The following is a 17,898-nucleotide window of genomic DNA, read 5'->3' as shown; positions in this document are numbered from 1 at the left end:
TCATCCTCCTAGACAAACCAATTATTAAGTGTAGCTAAAGAGACCCTGTGTATGTGCCCAATTAGATATGCCACCATGGGTAGAAAGCACACCCCAGAAGGCCCCATGCCTAGACTACTGGTAGCAAATGTGACCTATCAAATATGTGAATTTGACAATATTTCCTGTCACATTGCAGTGGAAGATGTGATGAAAAGCTGGCGAAGCATCCGAGACCAGTACCGCCGGGAACGCCAGCAGCGGTCCAGGAGTGGGGATGCGGGATACGTCAAATGGAAATATATTTATTACGACCGGCTCTCCTTCCTCGCCCCGATTCTGGATCTGAGACCGTAAGTAGATACCTCACACCACATTACACAAATACTTTACAGGGCCAAAAATATTGATGTATTTTTGCCTCTGTTCTATTTCATAACAGAACTCAATCCAACCTTACGGATCGAGGAACGGCCTCAGAGACAGAGCCCATAATAGATCCTGTAGGGGATGAGGTGGCTGGTCCATCTTCTCCCCCTACAAAAAGGATGGCAGAAGATGAGGCATCACAGGAGAACCCATTGGCTTCCCAACACACAACACCACCAGGACGGTCTGCTGCTGCCCCATCACCCATCCTGGAAGAGCCGGGCAACTTGAGCAGCAGCCCAACTGGCCATATCAGGGGATCCCCACAGGCTGCTGTTACATCCCGGCGAACACGAAGAAGGCGCAAGGTCACTGTTCAAGAGAGCAGGACCAATGTGGACACAGGGGTGCTAAATTATTTATCAAGAGTAACTACACCCTTTATCTCTGTGCCCTTACCCGTGAGATCAGGCTCCGTATTAGGGGATGTTTTCAGATCCTGCTTGATGCAAGCACCCCCCCAATACCCCATATGAGCTTTTCGAATATCTGGAGAGGTGGCAGCTTTCCCCCAGAAATCGAATGCGCATGAGACCATCCACACAGATGCTTGCTCAAGCAGGGTCCGAACATCCTCTAATATGTGGGCCTACACCTCACCCCCTTCCTCCCACTACCCAACCTTCTATTCAGCAGCCACAAATGTCAGCCTCTAGCCAACCCCACCAATATGGCCACTTGTACCCACCCAGTGTTGGAGGCTGCTCCCAACCTGGTTGGGGACGATATGGCTATCTTGGTGGGTATGAGCCACGTGCCTACCACAGCCAACAAGATGCCCCTCCCCATCATTACTCTGGCCAGTATCCCCAACAGTCCCAGGAGGCAGGACAATTCCCACATCATGGGCAACAGTATGGCCCCACACAGGGCGATGTTGGCCACAATGTCCAGCAACACCCACAGGCTGCTCTTCCACATTCCCCTTCCCCAACCTATGAGGATTTATAAGTCTGATGGCCGTAGATGTCCAGTGCGGTTTCACTGGTGCTCCAAATACAAAGGAAAAAACAGGTGTTCTCCATCACCAAACTTTGCAACAAAATTTAACATTCTAATTTTTTAACAATGTTTTCCAATCATATTAAGAATCCATCATGACAGGCAAGGCTACCTCACGCCTTTCAGACAGATATTACATGTGTGTACAAAAGAGAATATTTAAACGCGTTATACTGTAAAGTCAAAGGATGAAAATACACTACTCACTTGCTAATGCCTAGGAAAGGCGTGCTGGCCTTAGTGAAGTAGTCACCTTTTTTGCTAGCAATCTATAGTAACAAATCAAGGCGACCAGCCTTCAGAATATCACGCTCTCTCTATGTCTTAACAAGTGAGTTTTGTTTTTTCATCCTTTCCAGTATAGCATGGTTAAATATTCTCTATTCTACAGACAGGTAATATCTGTCTGAAAGCCGTGAGGTAGCCTTGCCTGTCATGGTGGAATATTTCTATGATTGGAAAACATTCTGAAGAAATGTGAGTGTTATCTTTTAGCATTAATTTTGTTGATGGAGCTCACCTATTTTTTTCCTTTGTATTTAAATATTCTCATGCAGCAATGTTGTTATTGCCTAATGTTATTTTGGGTTATGTTATATAATGTTACTTTTCAAAAAAGTTTAAGAAGGCAAAAAGGGCAATTTTGCCCATTGCCAAAATGTTCATATGGCAATATTATGTTTGCCTTTAAGAAACACAAAAAAAGGCAAAACTAAAAATTTGTCTACTATAGTTAACGTCTCTGTGTGATTTCTCAAAAACCCTGTCAACATACTAACATACACTAACCAATGCAATGAAACAGTCATAAAATCATAAGGAGTTAAGTAATGCAATGAAACAGTCATAGAATCATAAGGGGTTGAGTAATATATATTTAGACACACTTAAAGAAGCAAATTATAACATAGACACAGCATGCCCTTGCCAAGAAGTTGCCCCCTCAGGTGAGATAAAGTAATTAGTGAAAATATCACGCACTTTGAGGCCAGAGTGCAGTCTACGTTGAGGGTTCATAGGTGGTCTCACCCTGCACACATTGTCCGGCCTACGCACAACACCAGCAGAGGAGGAACAATCATGTATCCTGGTGAAGTTATGCAGAACCACACAGGCTTTCACAACTTCATTCACATTTTGTTCACTCAACTGAATGGCAGACTGGAGTACCCGCCATTTGGCACAAAGAATCCCAAAGGAACACTCCACCAGTCGCCTAGCACGTGATAGGCGCAAGTTAAAAATTCTGCGCCTGTGGTCAAGGTTGTGCCGGGGATATGGCCTCATGACATTGCGCGATAACTGAAACGCCTCATCTGCCACAAGGACATAAGGAAATGATTCTTCAGGGGAGCCTGGTAGCTGGCGTGGTGGTGGTAGATCCAACTGGTTGGTGCGTAGCCGCCGAGCCACTATGGAAGTATTGAAGACTCTAGAGTCTCCCGTCCTTCCATAGGCCCCAATGTCAACAATTATAAACTTGTATTGAGGGTCTACCAGAGCCAACAATACAACAGAAAAGTATTGTTTATAATTGAAGAATTGGGAGCCAGAGTTCGGCGGCTTACGTACCCGGATATGTTTGCCATCCAGGGCCCCAATACAATTTGGAAACTGGCAGTCCTCCTCAAAGTCCCTTGATATCCTCAACCAGTCTTCCATCCTGGGCTCGGGCATGACCACTTGATGGAGTCTTGTCCAGATTTCAGTACATGTAGACCTCACTATGCCTGAAATGGTTGATCTTCCAATGAGAAACTCATGGTGGAGAGCAGCATAAGACAGGCCAGTGGACAGGAAGCTGTAGAACAACAGAAATTGATAATTTTAGAATGCATAAAGTCCAAAAACATCAGTTACATGCCGACCAAACTTGGTAGGAATTGAGATAGAATAACACACACATATTTGGTTGCACAATGACTAAGTGATATGCAGTACATATTAGACATAACATTCTGTTGTGTAAGTTGAACCATATTTGGAGTAAGATAAGGGCATTAAACTTAGTCCAAGAAGGCAAAAAAACATACTTTAGCCCACACATTATGAACATAGAGAATGTGGTTGTGTAGTACATACCGTATTGTGAGTAGAAGTTGCTCCTCTGCAGATATAGCTTTGCGCATCCTTGTGTCATGAAAGGTTATCCCAGGGCGCACTGTCTCCAAGAGTCGATCAAATGTGAAAATGCTCATGCGACAGTACTGGTAAAATTTCACTGGATGCTCCCGCAGAGAAGAATAGAGGCGGTAAAAATGACCTCTTATGAGTCGTTGCCTCAAAAGTGGATGGACCCACATGCGTCTCCTCCTCCGCGGATCCACTATCACTGGGTATGGTTGCCCAAAGCGCCGTGACAAAAGCCAGTTGAAGAGAACCTGCTCAGTTGTATTGAATCTCAGACCCTCTGCCATGTTGCACAAAGAACACCAACACACCTCGTGAAAGCAAGGTCACAAATGGACAGAATGGAGGCAGCCACCTGTTTCTGAGTGTATAAATAGGGTGCAGGCTAATGATTTAAATTGTTAGCAGGCCTCAAAATCGTTAAATGTCCATTTTGCAAGGCTGCGAGAAAATCTCGCCATACGGATTGCATACGGATGCCATACAGATTACATACGGATGCAGACATGCGCAAAATACGCGACCGCACCTTGCTTACGGATGACCTACGGAGCACTATTTAGGGGTCATTCATCTGTATTATGCCTGTAATCTACGGACCGTATTTTGCGCAGGTTAGTGTGACCCCGGCCTAATTCTGCCAATCTTTGCTTCACTGCTGACACTGAAGTACAGGACACAAACTCCTCACCCAAGGAGCAAACGAAAAGCAGGAGCAGGAAAAAATGACAGAATCCAGTCTGTAGACAGGGATTAGGCCTGTGCAGTCCATGGCAAATATATAGCTGCATTTTTTTTGTGGGTGCTGGAAAAATTGAATGTATTTTGATACATTAAGTATTATATGCTTTGAGGTGCTTTTTTGTGTTACATAACACACCCAAAAATCATTGAAACATTCTTCTGGGCTACATTTCTAGTCCATACACTATTTTGTAGTGTGGAGCAAATTTCTGTGATCTCAGTGAACAAAAGCTTTGAAAATTTTGTGGCCCTCCATTTCTCAGCTGTACAATGTTATGTGGTCTGTGAACATTTATGCTTTCTGGACAGTTCTTTGCTAACCAAGATACTAGTAAGTACCTGTGTTGTTACTGATTGGCTCCACCCTGATTGAACACGCTACTTAAACCTGGCATTGCACTTCTTTCTTTGCAAGATTATTGAGTTCCCAGCTTTTAAACTTTCCTTTCACCGACTGCTTCATTCCAAAATTATATAGCTGCTCTGTGTACTGACCCCTGGCTATTCCTGACTATGCAACCTGCTGATCCTTTAGCTATATTGCTGTTCCGTGTAACGACCCCTGGCTATTCCTGACTACGCTACCTGCCGGTGCTGCCCCTAGTGGTGGCAATACCACTACTCCAACCCAGGTCTGTCCATAATACTGAGCTGGGTAATGTTTCCCGTTCTCATGTCTTCCTCCATATCCACCTGGTCTTCATGCAAAGCTTCATGTTAAATAGTGAGCAGCGACTGTTTAAGTAGACACATAAGAGGGATTGTTGCACTGATTATGCCGTCATCAAAATAAAAGGGAATGGGCACCACCCATGAAATGCAAGATGATGGGTTCAGCCTCATGCACACAGAAGTAGTCATAAAGAAGGGTAAGAAAAAGAAGTATGCAAAAACCAGCAATCACCAAAAAAATACATATACAAAAGATTTTTTATTATTAAATCATGAACAATATATTTGAATACAAGCAAATAAAATACATCTAAAAGAGAAACCAATTATGGCTTACAAGAGCCATACACCAGCAACAGCCTATGATATGGCCATTGAAGGTCCCAAAAAGGATGGTAAGTAATAGATCAAAAAATAGGGGGCAAAACATGTAAACATGGACAGTAAAGTGCTACAATGCCAAGTGTCCAATAGGAACAAAGAATACATATATGTTTTAGCAGCCTCTTAGGAATACATATACATGTGTGCATTGATACTGGCAGTAAAATATATAATTAGACCAGTTCAGTAGGTGTACTGTGTTGGAAATGCAAAGTCCTCAACAATCTACATCTTGCAGAATGCTATATTAAATGCCACTGCAAAAAATAAAAATAAAAAGAGGGGGCGCGCACTAAGGCGGTAAATGAGGGACACCAGCGTGTTTAACAAAGGTAATCCACTCACCTGATGTGGTTGTGAAGGGTCATTAAATGCCACAGAGAATGCATTGGCTGAAAGGTAAATAAGCATATTGGCAAAATAAGCAATTCAAAGGACAGTTGTAAACAATATTTAGCATCTATATATGAGATGAGCACCCCTATGCACACAGAATGCCATCCATAGTGGGAGTGGAACCCCATGCAAGTTCATCCTTTATTAGCTCTGACAATCCTAGTCGGAATTGACTCCTCTGGGAAGCTAAATTCCATGTGGTGCCTGCCGCCCACAGGCAGAATTCGGAGGTATATTCAGCTACAGAGCACTTGGTTAATTTGTGTGTCACGCTCGCGCCTTGGCTGAGTGGCGCGAGCCAGGGGGTTGTGGCCCCACTGTGCCACAAACCAGACTACCCTGGAAGGGGCGTAACTGCGGCAGCTACCTCGGTCTTCACTGGAGCCTCTGATGGAGAGGTCAGGCTTGTGCGGCAGGTAGCTGCCGGGTGCCACTCCAGGGTGGTGTCTGGCTGTGGCTGCTGATCCAACTCGGGAACAGGACACCTGGACAGGTGCGAGTGACAAGCAGGCTGAGACACAGGACAGGCGGGCACGGCTTGGAGACACAGGACAGGCGGGCACGGCTTGGAGACACAGGACAGGCGGGCACGGCTTGGAGACACAGGACAGGCGGGCACGGCTTGGAGACACAGGACAGGTGGGCACGGCTTGGAGACACAGGACAGGCGGGCACAGCTTGGAGACACAGGACAGGCGGGCACGAGAAGGGGCAGGTAGGGACCTGTTCACACAGGAGGTGCAGGTATGGATATAGGCAGGAGTGTGGAGTAGGCAGAGCCGCAGGAGTGCGGAGTAGGCTGAGCGGCAAGGGAGCCGTGTAGGCAGAGCGGCAAGGGAGCCGTGCAGGCAGAGCGGCAAGGGAGCCGTGCAGGCAGAGCGGCAAGGGAGCCGTGCAGGCAGAGCGGCTAGAGAGGCGTGCAGGCAGAGCGGCTAGAGAGGCGTGCAGGCAGAGCGGCTAGGGAGCCGTGCAGGCAGAGCGGCTAGGGAGCCGTGCAGGCAGAGCGGCTAGGGAGCCGTGCAGGCAGAGCGGCTAGGGAGCCGTGCAGGCAGAGCTGCAAGGGTGCAGATGCACAGAGCTGCAAGGGTGCAGATTCACAGACAGAGCGGCAAGGGTGCAGATTCACAGACAGAGCGGCAAGGGTGCAGATTCACAGACAGAGCGGCAAGGGTGCAGATTCACAGACAGAGCGGCGAGGGTGCAGATTCACAGACAGAGCGGCGAGGGTGCAGATTCACAGACAGAGCTGCGAGGGTGCAGATTCACAGACAGAGCTGCGAGGGTGCAGATTCACAGACAGAGCTGCGAGGGTGCAGATTCACAGACAGAGAAGACACAAGGAAAGATACAGCAAGGAAGGAAGCCACAGACAAGGAGAAAGGGAGACTAAGGTAGGACAGAGTACAGACAAGGTACTGGAACCAAGACTCAAGGGCCAGGATATTCAGCCTCCTGGCAGGCAAACAAGGTACAAGGCAAGACAAGAAGTATTCCTCCAGAGAAGGAGGAAATACAATAAACAGGGCCTGGCTTCCTCAGCAGCAAGATACTGAGATTAGATATTGCACAGGCCATGTTCCAGTGGGTGTGGCAGGGTTAAATAGTCCAGGGCTCTAGGTGATTGGTCAGGGACCCATTAGCCAGGTGCACCCTGACTACATAAGAACCAGAGAGTTCAGGCGCCGCCCCCCTATACACACAGTCAGGAAACATGGAGAGCAGAGGCACAGAGCTGGCAACAGACAGAATTCACAGCATGGCTTGAAGCAGAAAGTAAGTTGGTGTGCGGGGGATGGGAGGCCATGCAGTGATGCCAGCAGGGTTGTTACATTGTGCAGAAATTTCAAAAGGTCCTATGAATTTTTTACCCAATTTTGAAGACATACGTTCATTTTCAGATTTTTTTGTAGCTAGCCAAACCTTGTCACCGACCTGATGGGTAGTAGGGACTTTGCAATGTTTATCCACTGTTTCTTTGCAATATTCTTGGGCCTTACGTAACATTTCAATATTTTTCGGACTATAAGACGCACTTTTTTCCTAAAAAATTTTTGGGGGAAAAAGGGGGGTGCATCTTATAGTCGGAATACACTTACAAGTAGTGTGGCGGCAACAGGAGTTGGGCGATTCTACGGCGGTCCCGGTCCAACGTTGCAGGGTGATGATCACACTCCCTTCCCTGGCTGGTGCGACAGGTTCGGCGGTGCTCTGTGCTGCGAGGGAGATCCGCCAGCATTTTGTGAAAGCCTGGAAGCCCACCGCACATCCATTGCTGCGATGGTCCGGTGCGGACTGTAAAACACAACTTCCTGCAGTCTCTGTAAAAAAATGTAGGATTCATTTTATAACAGTTTATAGGTAAGGGGGCACGTTGATTATAAACTGTCACGTGTACCTGTCCTGTGTGACATGACCCACAGGTCGGTAACTGAAACAAGACAAAAGGGGAACACCGGGGAAACAGTTACAACGGTGGGCCCTGCAATCGTGAACGGGGAAGTGGAGACCTTCTGCACTCCCCTGAGACAGTGTCCCTGAACGCTCCTAACGTTCCTTATACAGGCTCTTCAACTGTCGCCGACCAGGATACCTGAATCCCTCACTAACCCTGCACCTATCCCTTACTAGGGAACTGGTTAGTGTGGACACTGGTCCCACTGCTGCACTAATACACATGAAGGAAAATACACTAAACGGGGGAAACCAACAAAACACTTATCTTTCTCTGCTGCAGTCACCGAGCAGCAGAGTTCATCACCGGATTAGCTTTCAGCAGTGGCTCGACACCTCAGAGCCAGCTGCTACCTTCACATCTTTCTCTGCTGCAGTCACCGGGCAGCAGAGTTCAGCACCAGATCAGCTTTCAGCAGTGGCTAAACACCTCAAAGCCAGCTACTAACTTCACCATGGTTGGAATCCACCAAGGACCTGCTATAACCAACACCAGCTGATACACCAGGTGACCTTATATAGCAAAGGAGGAGTGATCACCATCAGCAGAGAAACCAAAGACATGTAATAACTAGAGTTGAGCGAAACGGGTCGGTCATATTCAAAAGTCGCCGACTTTCACTGAAGTCGGGTTTCATGAAATGAAACCTGACCATAGCGTGAGGTTGGCCACGAGGTCGGCGACCAGAGTGCCAAAGTCGTGTTTCAAAAGATGCTTCCAGCGCCCTTTTTCAGCCAATGATGGAGAACGCACACTGTGGGCAACGCGATGACATAGGCATCTGTCACCACCATCTTTGAGAAGGGCATGCAAGTGATTGGCTGGCTTTGTGTGGCATCACAGGGGCTATAAAAGGGTGTGAACGCCGACCGCCATCTTACGTATGGCGATCTTAGCATAGGGAGAGCTGCTGCTGATGATGATTCTGTAGGGAGAGCGTTAGGCAGGGATGTTGAACCAAAAAACTGCTTTTGCTGTTAGCGATTTCCACTTACAACACAACACTTTGTGTGCAGTGACAGGGGAGGCTCTTTTTTTGTGCATCAGCTCTGTAGGTTATTAAGCTGCCTTATAAGGCTCCCTGATAGCTGCATTACTGTTTGCACACTGCTGTGCAGACTGCTTTTTTAAAAGCAAAAATACTTTTCTTCCTCTTTTCTGCACAGTTACCAAGGGTTCATTTTTCCACCCTTTTGTGTGTGCACTGTGCAGCAGTCCTGCTAAATAGGCTGCCTGCGTCCATACTTGGACTGAGAGCATCATTGACAGCGTCCTCAAATCTCTAGTGAGATCCAAAATCTCACCAATCCTATAGACACCCTCCACCTTGTCATTCACCAAACCAATTTCAGCCTGTTACATTGAGGTGTAATCTCTACTGGGCCAGAGACAATAGTTCTGCTCCTCAAATCTATAGTGAGATTCAAATTCTCACCAATCCCATAGACACCCTACACCTTGTCATATACCATCCAATTTCAGTCTGTTACATTGAGGTGTAATCTTCTCTACTGGGCCAGAGACAATAGTTCTGCGTCCTCAAATCTATAGTGAAATTCAAAATCTCACCAATCCTATAGCCACCCTCCATCTTGTCTTACACCATCCAATTTCAGTCTGTTACATTGAGGTGTAATCTTCTCTACTGGGCCAGAGACAATAGTTCTGCATCCTCAAATCTATAGTGAGATTCAAATTCTCACCAATCCTATAGACACCCTCCACCTTGTCATTCACCATCCAATTTCAGCCTGTTACATTGAGGTGTAATCTCTACTGGGCCAGAGACAATAGTTCTGCGTCCTCAAATCTATAGTGAGAATCAAATTCTCACCAACAGTAGATACACCTTCTACCTTGTTTTACAGTACCATATAGCTGATGGTATTTTGGATACATTTTCACAAAAATGAGCAAGTATGGTGGAAGAGGCCATGGAAGTGGGCGGAGGTTGCCAGCTGGTCCCGATGGTGGTGGTGGTGTTGCATCTGTTGGTAGTGGCAAAAGCACAATAGCAACTAAGGCAGGAGGTGTTGAGCCTGCGTCATCGTCTGGCTCCTCAAGGCCTCAAAGGCTCTCTTTTCTGGGAGTAGGTAAACCACTTATAAAGCCAGAGCTTCAGGAACAAGTTTTGGCTTACATTGCTGACACAGCCTCCAGCTCTCTCGCCTCCTCTTCTGAAGTTTCAAAAAATAAAAGCACTGAGTCATCATTGGAGGCTCCTGGTCAGGAGCAACACCTTTCCTTGTGTCCCTCACCCCTACCAAAAGTGAAGGATGTGGCAAGCCACACTACCGATTACTCCATGGAGCTCTTTTCACATACCATGCCTGGGTTAGCAAGTCAAATCGTGAATTCCTCAGTCCAAGATGAATCTGACATGGAGTGCACTGACGCACAGCCACTGCTAGATTTTTCTGCTGGTACATTCACTCAGAGCAATACATTGTCCTCGCAGTGTACTGAGCCAGAATCTGACCCTGATGAAACTCAGGTGCCCCTTCCCGCGTACTATACCAACTTACACGGTGACACAGAGGAAGGTGCACATGAAATTGAAGAGGAGGTGATGGATGACCCAGTTGTTGACCCAGATTGGCATCCATTGGGGGAAGAGGGTGCCGCTGCCAATAGCTGAGAAGAGGAGGAGGAGGAGGATCCGCAGCAGGCAACGACATCGCAACAGCTGTTATCTGGCATGACAGTAGCAGTCCAAAAACGTGTTACAAAAACCAAAAGAGTTGCAGGACAGCTTGGCCAGATGGTCAAATTAGCACAGCGTGCAAGGTCTCAAAATGTCTTCCAAAGTAGTAAGAGTGCAGTGTGGCACTTTTTTGAACAAAATCCTAATGATCAGGCAAAAGTTATTGTCAGGAACACCGCACTACACTCGCTCACTGAGCCAGTGTGCGTGTCCTGAGTACAAAAACAGTGCTCAAAGATACCTGTGAAGCAGGGCAGCAGTGGTGACAATGCGTGCTTCAAACTATCAGGACCTGAAGCATGTGACTGCTGGGGGCATGGCCTAAGCTCCATAGAGCTAGGAGCTGCAGGGAAACTCCAAGAAAGGTAACTACGGGACAAGTTACCAAGGGGCATAGACAGGGGTGGAAACCAGATCAAGCCGGGGTCAATGCACGAGATAGCAGGACAGTACCAAAGTGTTAGACAGAGTGGATAGTCAGGACGTAGCAATAGATCAGAAAACCAGAACGGGCTATAGACGGTAGCGGAGTAACAATAGCCAAGCCAGGAGGTCAGAACCAGAGAAGACAATAGTACCTAAAACGTGAGACGGAGTTCAGAGTGAGGGGACAGGCTGGGTCATACACGGGAATCAAACAAGCAATGCAGTACACGCACACCAGGGGTGTTGGTCAGACACACAGCCAGAATAACAGTATAGCTGACAGAGAATGCTAGTCTGGAGTGAGTATAAATACCCCTCCCAGATCCAAAGAGAGGCCGGCAAAAGTTAACCCTGTGAGAACAGGCCATTAACCATGTCCTAACCAAGACAGTACCCCCCTCTTTTTGGGGGGCCACTGGACCCCAGGTTTCTCAGGGTATCTGGGATGAAAAGCCCGCACCAGTCGATCAGCGTGCACCGAACTGGCCGGAATCCATGACCGATCCTCAACGGAATATCCCTTCCAATCGATAAGGTACTGAAGTCTCCGGCGCACCCACCGCGAATCAATGATGCATCCTACCTCGTACTCCAGTTGACCCTCTACCAACACTGGTGGAGCCACAGATGAGGGATCTTCTCTAACTGTCCACACAGGTTTTAATAGGGACCTGTGGATGACGTTAGAGATTTTGAAGGAGGTCGGCAACTGTAATCTGTATGCCACCGGGTTGATCACCTCTACAGTCTTGTATGGGCCAATAAATTTGGGGCCCAACTTCATAGAGGGTATTTTTAATTTGATGTTACAGGTGGATAACCAGACTTTTTCCCCCACTGTCAAAGCAGGAACCACCCCCCTCCTCCTGTCTGCAAAATGTTTGAACTTCTTCTGGGCTTTGGAGATGTTCCCCTGCACCTCCTTCCAGAGGGTTTTTAATTGTTGCACCTTCCCCTCGGCACCAGGGCAATCTGAATCCATACGGGAAAATTCCCCAAACTGCGGAGCAAACCCATAATTGACCTGAAAGGGAGACTTTCCGGTAGACTGATTAATCCGACAGTTGAATGCAAATTCTGCCATGGGTAATACCTCACACCAGTCTTCCTGTCTGGAGGAGGCCAGGCATCTCAGAATCTGCTCCAATGACTGGTTGGTGCGTTCAGTTTGTCCGTTGGATTCCGGGTGATAGGCAGAGGAGAATGACAACGTGACCCCCAACTTCATACAAAACACTCTCCAAAACCTGGCTACAAATTGCACACCCCTGTCTGACACCATGTTCACTCGATGCAGTCGAACAATGTGCTGTATAAACAAGCGGGCCAAGGTTTCAGCAGATGGTAATGCAGGTAATGGCACAAAGTGGGCTTGCTTAGAAAATCTATCAACCACTACCCATACCACTGAGTTGCCCATGGAAGGTGGAAGATTAGTGATATAGTCCATGGACAGGTGTGTCCATGGTTTATCCGGATTTGGCAAAGGCACCAATTCCCCGGTCGGCCGGACCTGAGAGCTTTTAGAGCGCGCGCACACCCCACAAGTATTCACAAACCTTTTTATATCAGTACCCATAGAGGGCCACCAAAAACCCTTAGCTACTGCCCCCCGGGAAGCTGCAATACCAGGGTGTGCACTTAACACAGAATCATGAAATTCTTGAAGGAGTGTGGGACGGAATTGTTCGGGTACAAACAATTTACCTGGGGGTTTATTCCTGGGAGCTTGTGCTTCCAGAATCTCTCTCTGTAACTCAGAGGAGATTTCGGCTACAATCACTCCCGGTTGAAGAATGGAGGAAGAGGTTCTGGAGGGGACACAGAATCAAAACTTCGGGATAAGGCATCCGCCTTTACATTTTTAGACCCTGTTCGGAACGTGATGGTAAAATGAAATCGAGAAAAAAAAGTTCCCACCGAGCCTGTCTCGGGGTTAATCTCTTAGCAGTCTTGATTATAGGCCAGGTTTTTATGATCAGTGATGACCGTAATAGGATGAGTGGCTCCCTCCAAAAAATGCCTCCATTCTTTGAAGGCCAATTTAACTGCTAACAATTCCCTGTTACCGACATCATAGTTTCTCTCGGCCGAAGAGAACTTCTTAGAGAAAAAGGCACAGGGTTTGAGGTTAGTCAGGGTAGAGGGGCCCTGTGACAATACTGCCCCCACCCCCACCTCCGAAGCGTCGACCTCGATGATAAAAGGTCTTGACGAATTGGGTTGTACCAACACAGGGGCTGTAGTAAAACACTTCTTTAATGTCAGGAAGGAATTTTTTGCGGCCACGTTTCTTACATCTGCCCCTTTAAGAGTGAGGTCCGTCAAGGGTTTCACCACCTGCGAGAACCCTTTAATGAACTTCCTATAATAATTAGCGAAGCCCAGAAATCGCTGCAACCCCTTCAGGTCATGAGGCTGCACCCAATCTGTAATGGCCTGAACCTTCCCTGGATCCATGCGGAATCCCTCCCCGGATACAATTACACCCAGAAAAGATAGTTCTTGCATAAAAAATGAGCACTTCTCCAGCTTAGCATACAAATGGTTCTCCCAGAGTCTCATAAGAACCGTACGCAGATGGTGCAAGTGTGACTGACTGTCCTCAGAGTAAATCAAGATGTCATCCAGGTAAATGACTACGTAACGTCCAATCAAGTCAGAAAAAGACACATTAATAAAGTTCTGAAAAACCGCAGGGGCGTTAGTGAGGCCGGAGGGCATAACCAGGTTTTCAAACAGCCCCTCAGTTGTCAGGAACGCTGTTTTCCATTCGTCCCCCTCCCGGATCCTTATAAGGTTATAAGCCCCTCGTAGATCGAGCTTAGAAAACCATTTGGCCCCCGTGAGTTGATTGCATAGATCAGGAATCAACGGGAGAGGGTATGTGTTCTTAACAGTAATTTTGTTCAGTTCTCGAAAGTCGAGGCACGGTCGCAACCCACCATCTTTTTTCTTTACAAAGAAAAACCCCGCTGCCACAGGTGAGACCGAGGGCCGAATATGCCCCTTGTGAAGGCTTTCTTTAATGTACTCTTTCATAGCTTGGCGCTCAGGCCCGGACAAATTAAACAAACGAGCCTTGGGTAATTTGGCTCCAGGTACTAAATCGATAGCACAATCATATGGTCTATGTGGTGGGAGCGCCTCAGCCTCGCTTTCGGAAAACACATCTTTAAAGTTTCTCAGGTACTCCAGAATACCCTCCAGACCGACAGATGACACAGAAACAGATTTTATCGAATTGACAAAAGGAACCGGGTTACAACACAGACCAATATCATTACATCCCCATCGGGTGATCTCCCCCTTCGCCCAATCAATAAGAGGATTGTGGCGTTGCAACCAGGGCATTTCCAATACCAGTCCTGCAGGCAGATTATTCATAATGAAACAACTTAAATTTTCCACGAGTGGAACCCACTTTCATAGAAAAAACTTCAGACATAAAACAAATTCCATCCCGGGTAAGAGGGGATGAATCCACAGCCACAATTTTAACAGGGTCTTTTAACCTGACTGTCCCTATCTTTTTAAGAGTCACAACTTGGGCATCAATCAGATTAATGGAGGAACCACAGTCAACAAAGGCGGTGTTCATAACAGGACCGCCAGCAAGTTCCAATTCAACCTGGAGTACCATTTTTATACGTTAGAAAAAATGTACCTGGGAGTCTGGACAACGTCCTCGATTGTTGCCCAGACTCAGTCGTTTCTCTGATGGTTTCTCTGAAGAAGGGCAGGAGAGGCAATTCCTTTTCCAATGTCCAGAGGCTCCACAGTAAAAGCATAGTAGGTTGTCTCTATGGTGCCTTCTCTCTTTCTCCTAAACCGAGACTGACCCAACCTCCATGGGCTCAGATACAGGTGCAGTGTCACACAATTTGGGGTACAAGGGAGACTCTTGTTGCATCATTCCTCTAGCATGGAGTGTCCGGTCCATATGGACCGCCTGCATCATGGCATCCTCCAGGGTATCAGGAGGCGGATGTAATGCCAGAGCGTCCTGCAAACGGTCAGACAGGCCCCTGCAAAACAACCCTCTCAGGGCGGCGTCGTTCCAGGATACTTCGGATGTGCAATGTCTAAACTCAGAGCAGAACCATTCAGCAGAGTGCCTCCCCTGTGTCACACTCATCACCATATCCTCTGACAGACGCACTCTATCAGGCTCGTCAAAGATGTGCCCCAGAGCCTCAAAGAACAAATTCACAGACATACGTTCAGGAGCAGAGGAAGAGAGAGAGAAAGCTCATGCCTGTGGAACCCCCCGAAGTAGGGAAATAATGACCCCCACCCTCTGGAACTCATCCCCGGAGGAGCGGGGCCTTAGAGAAAAAAAAAAGCTTGCATCCTTCTCTGAAAGACCTGAGCTCCTTTTTATCCCCTGAGAAAGGGTCTGGCAATTTGACTGGAGATTCAAGGGACGCTAATGACACATCTCTACCCCCAGAACTAGAAGCCCCTGCATCGACAGCCCCCTGCATAGTAACCACCAACTGTTGCTGGGTATGGGCCATCATGCGCTGTTCCACATTGAGTTTATGAAACATTTGGGTCAGGTGCTTGACCTGATCAGCCAAAGCTTGTATGGGATCCATGAGGATAACACTTTTTTTTTTCCTTCAGAGAAAAAAAAAGAACTGAAGCGGTCAGCTATAATGTCAAGAACACCGCACTACACTCGCTCACTGAGCCAGTGCGCGTGTCCTGAGTACAACAACAGTGCTCAAAGATACCTGTGGAGCAGGGCAGAAGCAGTGACAATGCGTGGTTCAAACTTTCAGGACCTGAAGCATGTGACTGCTGGGGGGCGTGGCCTAAGCTCCACAGAGCTAGGAGCTGCAGGGAAACTCCTAGAAAGGAAACTACGGGACAAGTTACCAAGGGGCATAGACAGGGGCGGAAACCAATCAAGCCGGGGGCAATGCACGAGATAGCAGGACAGTACCAAAGGGTTAGACAGAGCGGATAGTCAGGACGTAGCAATAGATCAGAAAACCAGAACGGGCAATAGACGGTACAATAGAGGCAAACGGTAGCGCAGTAACAATAGCCAAGCCAGGAGGTCAGTACCAGAGAAGACAATAGTACCTAAAACGTGAGACGGAGTTCAGAGTGAGGGGACAGGCCAGGTAATACACAGGAATCAAACAAGCAATGCAGTACACGCACACCAGGGGGGTCGGTCAGACACACAGCCAGAATAACAGTATAGCTGACAGAGAATGTGTCAGGGTCCTGACAGCGCCGGCATACAGCCTCTGCTAAGCAGGGACTCATCCGCACCGTAGGGACCCCTGGGGACAAGAACAGCCGGACAATAAAGATGCACGGGACCTGAATGTAGAATATTAGAAAGCCGGCACAGGACCTAAGGTCATGTGAACGGTCATGTGACTGCAAGGGGGCGGGGCTTAGCGTCCAGCTTTCAGAGGAGGAAGAAAACTCAGTGTCAGGCAAAGCAGAGGTCAGGCACAATACAGGCAAGCGAGGTACAGGAGGGATAAACAGACGGGAGGTCAGACAAAGCCAAAGGTCATACACAAGATATCAATACAGTACCAGGGATGAGACAGAACGGACAGTCAGGGCCAAGCAGAGATCAAAAACCAAACTGACATAGAAGGTACCAAGCAGAATCCAAAGTGATATCCAGAGAACAGACCAAGTCATACACAGGGAATCAAACAACCAGAACACAGCACTAACACACTAAGGGGTCACCACACAATGCCAAGGGCAAAAGTATAACTGATGGGGGATGGGAGCTTCCTGAGGCTATAAGAAGCCTCCCCAGAACCAATGAGAGGCCACCCTAATAGGTCCCAGGTGTGCAGGTGAGAGTCTGCACTGCGATCAGAACATTAACCCCAGAAGCGCCGGTCACCCAGCACTGGTATCATGACAGTACCCCCCTCTCAACGGGGGGCCTCTGGACCCCCAGGTTTGCCTGGGTACCTAGCATGGAAAGCCCGAACCAGACGATCCGCATGCATCAACCAGGCCAGCACCCAGGGCCTGTCCTCCGGCCCATACCCCTTCCAATGAACTAGGTACTGTACTGACCGCCGTACCAACCTAGAATCTACAATGTGACCAATCTCATATTCCACATGTCCCTCAACCGAAACCGGAGGAGCAGCGGACTCGGATTCTCCCCGGACTGCTTCAAACGGCTTCAGTAGAGATCTATGGAAGACAATAGGGATCTTGAAAGAGGGTGGAAGGCACAGCCTGTACGCTACCGGGTTGATTTTTTCCACAATCTTGTACGGGCCAATGAATTTGGGGCCCAACTTGGCTGACGGAACCTTTAACTTAATGTTTCGCGTGGAGAGCCAAACTTTCTCTCCCACCTGAAACATGGGACCAGGTGTTCGTTTCCTGTCCGCGAAAAACTTATACCTGCCTTGAGACCTAGATATACGCCGCTGGACTTCTGCCCATGTATCTTTTAACCGCTGAACAGAGTCCTCAGCCCCGGGGCACCCCGAATCCAGACGAGAAAACTCACCAAAATGAGGACTGAACCCCTAGTTGATGAAGAAAGGGGACATACCATTGGATTGACTAACCC

Source organism: Dendrobates tinctorius, unplaced genomic scaffold (genome assembly GCF_039654945.1).
Source record: "Dendrobates tinctorius isolate UK_male_01 unplaced genomic scaffold, ASM3965494v1 ptg000388l, whole genome shotgun sequence".
NCBI classification, from domain to species: Eukaryota; Metazoa; Chordata; class Amphibia; order Anura; family Dendrobatidae; genus Dendrobates; species Dendrobates tinctorius.
Note: the sequence above shows the minus strand (reverse complement) of the source record.